The sequence below is a fragment of the Macaca mulatta genome, chromosome 2 (genome assembly GCF_049350105.2).
Source record: "Macaca mulatta isolate MMU2019108-1 chromosome 2, T2T-MMU8v2.0, whole genome shotgun sequence".
In the NCBI taxonomy this organism is placed as follows: Eukaryota; Metazoa; Chordata; class Mammalia; order Primates; family Cercopithecidae; genus Macaca; species Macaca mulatta.
In genome coordinates, this window is record NC_133407.1 from 138,226,653 (window position 1) to 138,233,674 (window position 7,022).

The 7,022-nt window shown below is 33.1% G+C and overlaps 1 non-coding gene across 1 annotated transcript; it reads right to left on the reverse strand.

Moving 5' to 3' along the window:
* Positions 1 to 1,176: 1,176 nt before the first annotated feature.
* LOC114676500 (U6 spliceosomal RNA) lies at positions 1,177 to 1,283 on the reverse strand. The gene has a single exon (XR_003727572.1). It is a non-coding gene; the product is annotated as a U6 spliceosomal RNA (small nuclear RNA).
* Positions 1,284 to 7,022: the final 5,739 nt, after the last annotated feature.

A 7,022-nucleotide genomic window follows, 5' to 3' on the forward strand; every position in this document is an offset into this window, starting at 1 on the left:
TCATCAATTTTTATTTTGTGTATTTTGAAACTCTGCTGTTGGGTACATACCGATTTAGGATTGTTATGTTTCTTTGGTGATTTGACATATTTCTCATCCTAGAAAGTCCATCCTTATCTCTGGTAATATTTTTGTGCTGAAGTCAACTTTGATATTAATATAGCCATTCTAGCTTTCTTTTTACTTTCTGTTTTAAAATTGCTTTATTGAGATGTAATTCACATATCATATAGCTCACTCAAAGTACATTTTTCTTATATTTAAAGGGCTGTGAAACCATCACCACTACCTACTTCTTAAACATTTTGCTTCCCCCGAAGAAACCGTTTACCTATTAGTAGTCAATTTCATTCCCTGCCCCAAGCATTACACAACATGAAACTATCTTTCCGTTTCTATAAACTTGCTTATTTTGGACATTTCATATAATTGGAATAACGTAATACATGATCTTTTTGTGACTGGTTTCTTTTACTTGACATAATGTGTTCAAGGTTCATCCATGCTGTAGTATGTATCGATATTCATTTTCATGGCTGAATAATATTTCATTACATGATATATTTGCTTCCTATTGCTGCTTCAACAAGTTGCTACAAGTGGCTTGAAACAGCTTATTTTTTAGCTTACAAGTCCAATACTGATTTCGCTTGACTAAAACGAAGGTCTTGGAAGGGCGTTAATGCCTCCAGAAAGGAATGAAGCCTTGCCCACACCTTGATTTTAGCCAAGTGAAATCTGTATTAGACCTGTAACCTACAGAACTGTAAGCTAATACATATGTTATTTCAAGCCACCTATAGGGACAAAGTTCCTCGATTTTTCCCTCTCCTAGAGGCTGCCCATATTTCCTGGTTCACGGCTCTCTACCTCCATCATCAAAGCCAACCGAAACAGGTACTTCTTACATTGAATCAGTTTCTGACTCTTCCACCTCTTTCTTCCAATTTTAAAGAACCTTTTCCTTTTCTTTTAGATTAGTGTTTGAATGGTAAATGTATTTTCAACATTTTACCTTTAACTTAATATTTATGTGAAAACAGTTATTCTTGTGCATAGTATAAGATTGCATCTTGTATTATCTATCTATATATATGTGTGTGTTTGTACATACATATTCACAGCCATTTTAGTATTATCTTCTATAGTAATATATTTTCTTGAAAGCCAAGTTTCAGAAAGTGAGAATACTTCCTGAATTTCCATGTCGTCCTTGCTCAGGGGCCATGCAAATCTTCTCTGTATTGTTCCGATTTTAGTATACATACTGCTGAAGTGAGTGTTGTATAAAAATGTTTTGACTTGCTTATATCCTTACTAAATTAAGAGCCTTGTGAGGACAGGGAAAATGTTAATTCATTTACAATAACCTTTCTTAACCTTGTAGACAATAAATATTTGTTGAATATTTAATGTATTAATTAATGTATTTGTGTATTAATGAAGCTTCATAGAATTTCACTGTATAAATTTCATTTGGCGAGCTTAATTTGTAGTTGTTCATTAGTTCTCAATTATTTTGTGCTGAGGCTCATCTGAGAGTATCAGTGACACATTTGAAGGGGACTGAACTGTACACACTATTTTTGCACAAGGTGCTTGTTAACCTTTTATTTTCATCTTTTATTTGAGTACAACTATTTCCCAATCCTCTAATCACTGCCTTCTTTCTCCTAAGTCAAAGTTCTTTTCGGTCAGCCTTTTTCAGGGCTGGCCTGATATAATGCTCATGTGCTATTATACTATTTAACTCTACATGATATCCACATTTTGATCAACTAAACATTCCATTTAACAGATGTGTCAGTAAAAGACAGCTCTTCAACTGTAGCAGAAGTGAATTTCTCACATGATGGATAGTGTTGGCACACAAAGAAAGAGGCTGCAAGTTAATTGGTGTGTCATGGCATTATAAGGCAAGACATAAATGAATTTGTGGAAATAATGCACTTAAACATTTTTAGGTATGACAATAACAGCATTTCACAAACAGCATTTCATAAATGTTAAATCTCCTATGTCTTTGCCACTTTGATGTTTTAGTTTGCTCAGGATTTATCAGAAATAATTTACAGGTATAGGATCTGTTTTTCTATTACCATGGAAAAATACAAATTAGTTTTAAAAATAAAAATTAGAGACAAAGTATAGACTCTTAATCCTGATTCATTTGAAAAGACTTAAATTCAAAGATGAATGGCTTTTAATCATAGGAGAATAGATATTGCAAACTTTAGCAATAAAGCAAAATCGGTCTTAAATACTTTAGATTAAATGGAAAAGAAGATTAAAACAACTTATAGATTTTTTTTTCACATTTAAGAGAAATTACCTTGAATTGTTTTATAGTTTTTTTTCTACTTGTCGCACACTTTCTCCGTGGTTCAAGTTAAAATTCATTGAGAGAAGAGATCATGACCTTTAATTGTTTGGTACTTCCCAACAGTAACCAAGGATAATATGCATAGCAAGTGTTGATACATGTTATTTGAAAGTTTGCTCCCTCCCTGACATCTTGCCTGGAAGCCTCTTTCAACACTGTCACATGTGGCTGTATTGGTTCCTTCAGTCTTTGATCAAACGTTATCTTGTTATAGAGGACTTTTATCATCTCAGTTTTACTCTCCCTGCGCAGGTTCCCCTAGTCCATTATCCTGCTTTATTTTTCTTCACTTAAGAAATAAACTATTATGTTTCTATAGACAGAAAAAAAAGCAAGAAGTTCTAACACATTTAAAATTTAAGTTTGATTTTTATTATGACAGTAATATATGTTCTTTGTTAAAAACTAGAAACTGTATAAATAAAAGAAAAAAATACCTTTATTATGCAATGAAACATGTTTCAACATGTTTAATATCTAAGTTTAACACTAACCAGGGTTTTCTTTATAAATATTAACAATTTTACTTTCTGCTTTTGTGTCTAAAGCTTGGAATACCAATACGACATTTATCATTACATTTTAAATGAAAATTACAATGCTATTATATACTATTAATTTTAACTACTTGTTAGATGGAAAATTTGGAAAGCTGTGTGATATGAAGATACAATTAGAAGTGATTTATTGACATCAAGATCAATTCATCAGCTAGGCATAGTGGCTCACGCCTGTAATCCCAGCACTTCAGGAGTCCGAGGCGGGCAGATCACCTGAGGGCAGGAGTTCGATACCAACCTGGTCAACATGATGAAACCCTGTGTCTACCAAAAGTACAAAAAAAATTAGCTCGGTGGGGTGGTGGGAACCTGTAGTCCCAGCTACTCGGGAGGCTGAGGCAGGAGAAACTCTTGAACCTGGGAGGTGGAGGTTGCAGTGAGCTGAGATCGCGCCACTGGATGCCAGTCTGGGTGACAGAGTGAGACTCCATCTCAAAATAAATAAATAAATAAATAAATAAATAAATAATTTGTGTCTGTAAGAAAGTAAAAATAACAAACTTTAATTTATCTATTTTAATTGACAAATAAAAATTATATATATTTATCACATACATGTTGTATTGAAGTCTGTATGCATTGTGGAATGACTAAATTGAGCTAATTAATATATGCATTACCTGACATACCACTTTTTTGTGGTAAGTATGCTTAAATCAAAATTTTCAACAAAGTATCATTGTTTAGAGAATTGGAGATTTTAATTGTTATTTAATTGATATTTATGTATGAATATGTGTTTTTCAATTTTCTTTTTAGTTGACTAAGTAAAAAATAATAAAACATTTCAAACAAAATTGAGTTTTGCCATAGGTTGCTTCTCTTGTGAGTTATGGATCACATAATTTTAGTTTTAAAAAATTCTGAGTGAATTAACCTGCACAAATAAGATATCCTTAATATAAAGTTAACAGATACAAAGGCCACAAGATTCTCTGAGATGTTGAATTAATAAAGCTGGACACAGCAACATTCTAATCAAAAGATGATTACTATGTTGGTATTGGTTTTAGAAGTTTCAACTTATGCCAAGAGGGGAGTAAACATGTGAGACAGTGTTATAATGATGGTTTTAATATATTGGTGCCAATGATTGCTCTGAGATTTCCGTAATTGTACCCCCTTTCTGTGTAATCCTAGTTCCAGCATCCAATATTGATGCCAACAGTTACCTTGCAGAATTCTTATGACCAGAATTACCTACCAGTAAAAAATTAAACACAAAACATATGGCAGAGAATCCAGAACACAGAGATTTATTCTCTTATGCATGTATTTGAAAGTAAGTTTTATTGTTTGTTCATTCACTAAGCTGAATTTGACTTTTTTTCCTAAATATGTCTCACTATCGCAGGATCTCAGCAATAAGTCATTATGCTGGCTATTATGTCTAAGTTTTCTAGCAAGCTAGGTGACGTAGATTATTCCTCGTCTGTTCTCCTACCCTGTGAAACACAGGTAATACTGTTTACTTGTATAAACATAGGGATGTGGGAGACAGAAGATGGTACTTGCGAATAGCTTATACATACATAAAATGTATAAAACAGTCTTTTCCTTTTGCACGTTTTATAGGAGGTTGTGAATAGGAGGCCTTTGGATCAGCTGGAGCCTGAGACTTTTTTTTTTTTTTTTTGGCATATCTATGTGTAATGTACACCCATATATGTAATTTCCATTAGAGCGAGCCTGTGTTCTGCAGCTCACCATATTCTTTACGACTCTTATTCCTTTATAACTGGCCAATTTTCTTAATTTACGTTTACATTTCCTGTGGGTATTTGAATTGCTACCACAGCTTTTAAGAATCTTCCTTCTGAAAAATTAAACCTTATATTGTAGAAACATTGAAAAATTCTAGCTGCTTCTCTGTTAAAACAAGCTTGAGTTAGATTAGATACTCAAGCTTCTTTTAGCATTATCAGTCTATGTCATATTGATACTCTAAACCAGGAGTTCTTATCAAGTGGTTCATGATAGAACTCAGGGAGTTTGTGAACTTAAGTGTTAAAATATACAAAGTTTGCAGTTTTATTTTCAGTAAGTCCTTTAATTATGCATGTATGCAACAAACCACAGCAGTATTAGCAGTCTATGACTCCATCACTAATAGAAATCACAGACATTTTTTGTATCACATTATAAGTTTTGAAAACATCTTAAAATATTGCTCATGTTTACTTAAAAATTATGGTAGTTATTAGAACCACTGTTAAATCTTGCTTTTTAATATGCTATTAAAGGGGTGCATATATTTTGCTATATCACATATATGTTCTATTTGTAGCTTAATAATTGTATTTGAAAAATCATTTGTTGCCTTGGTGTTCCTGTGTGCTTTAGTTCACACACTTAACAACATTATTCTGAGAAGTATCTTGACAAGAGAAAAAGAAAACAAATTTAAAAAACCTTTTGCTCTAAAGGAATGTTCCTTTATACACAGAAAGTAGTTTGTAGTTCAAAAAAATGTACATGTCATTTCTGTGCTGTCATATAATCTTTTGTCTTTAGGGAAGTAAAGAAATTGGAAATATTTACCTCCCAATTGCAAAATTATTCCTTTAGTCAATGTTTCTTTACTTGAAAACACTCTTCTCACAAACACAATTATATGCACATTTTATCTTTTAACACATTTAGCTAAAAGGAGCACAAAATGGTTTCACATTATGTATTAAGAGTGTATTACACCCACCACTACATGAACAGAGACTTGAAAATAGCAAAATAGCACTGTATAAATCACATGCGATATGAATGTTGAAAACCCGGATAAAACATTTAAGTGTTAAATTTTAAATAGCAGTTGTTCTCCTTTGCTTCAGTAACTTTGAGCATCTTTTACTTCAACAATGCGCCATTGTCATCTGCTATAGCTAGGTGATTTTACGTTTTCTACATAGTGGAGTTGCAAGCAGCATCTTAATCTTAATGTCAGCTGTGGATTTCTGCAGAAATGCAATCACTGCAGATATACCAGGTGCTGGAATGTGTCTTTAGAACTACCAATGTGATGACATTACGCACTAATGTAGCTTTCATCAGAACAGAGTATGAATAAGAAGGATTATATGCTTGCTGAACAAATTATGATTTTTCTTATGTGCCTCTCTGAGAACTGATTATCACAATTCTGACTTTCAAGAGAACAGGATGGCATTAAAAAATATCCAAGATATTAAAAACAAGTCAAAATACAAGAGTATTTTGTTTAATACTATTGTAACACCACCCTCTCCCAACCCCGAAAGAAAATCAGTAGGGAGAAATACATAAATATATAATAATTTCATATCCCCAGTCAGAGTTTCTAACTCCAGATCGAATGTAGTGTTTAACAGAATAGTGGTATTTTATTTATTATTAATGATATCTACCATTCATGCTAGATTGCTAACTCTCAAAAGTGATTATCTTTTTTTCTTTTGACCCATTATTTCAACCTGAGTTGAAATGCTGAGTTCTTGCAATGCAGTATGCTTTGGAATGCTTTATTGGGGATGTGATCCTAGATGACATTGTAGGGACATGGAAGAGTGAGACATGGAAGGAAAGAAAGCCAATGAACAAGATGCACTGTGGCTCAAATCCTTTGGAAAACTCTGTAAGAGAGTATAGGAAGCACCTTACAAGCGGGTTAAGTTATTCTCCAGCTCTCATACATCATTGACTGAGGGTTGCTCTGGAGTCATTAATGCCCCTGCACTTTTCAATTTTTGTGTATCCCATGCACAGGTCTACGGGACAAGAGAAAGTTCTCAAGTAGAGTGTTAGTCAAGGAGGCCTGCCAAACCTACAGGATTGGTAAACACAAAGAGATATGGTGGGGCAGGGGGAGCCCGACTATGCCTCCTACCCAGTCATACCAGGACATGGTGAAGACGATTTCAGTATGATTCATAAGAAAGAAATTATATAAGGTTAGGAGAAAAACTTCATAGAAATTCTATGCAAATTCATCTAAAAATAAAGAAAAATCACCTTCCAGTGCTTCTTAAACTTTTTTTTTTTTTTTGCTGTTGTTATAATCATTTGAATTTGTTCAATTGTAGCATGTATACTCTTTTATAAAACTT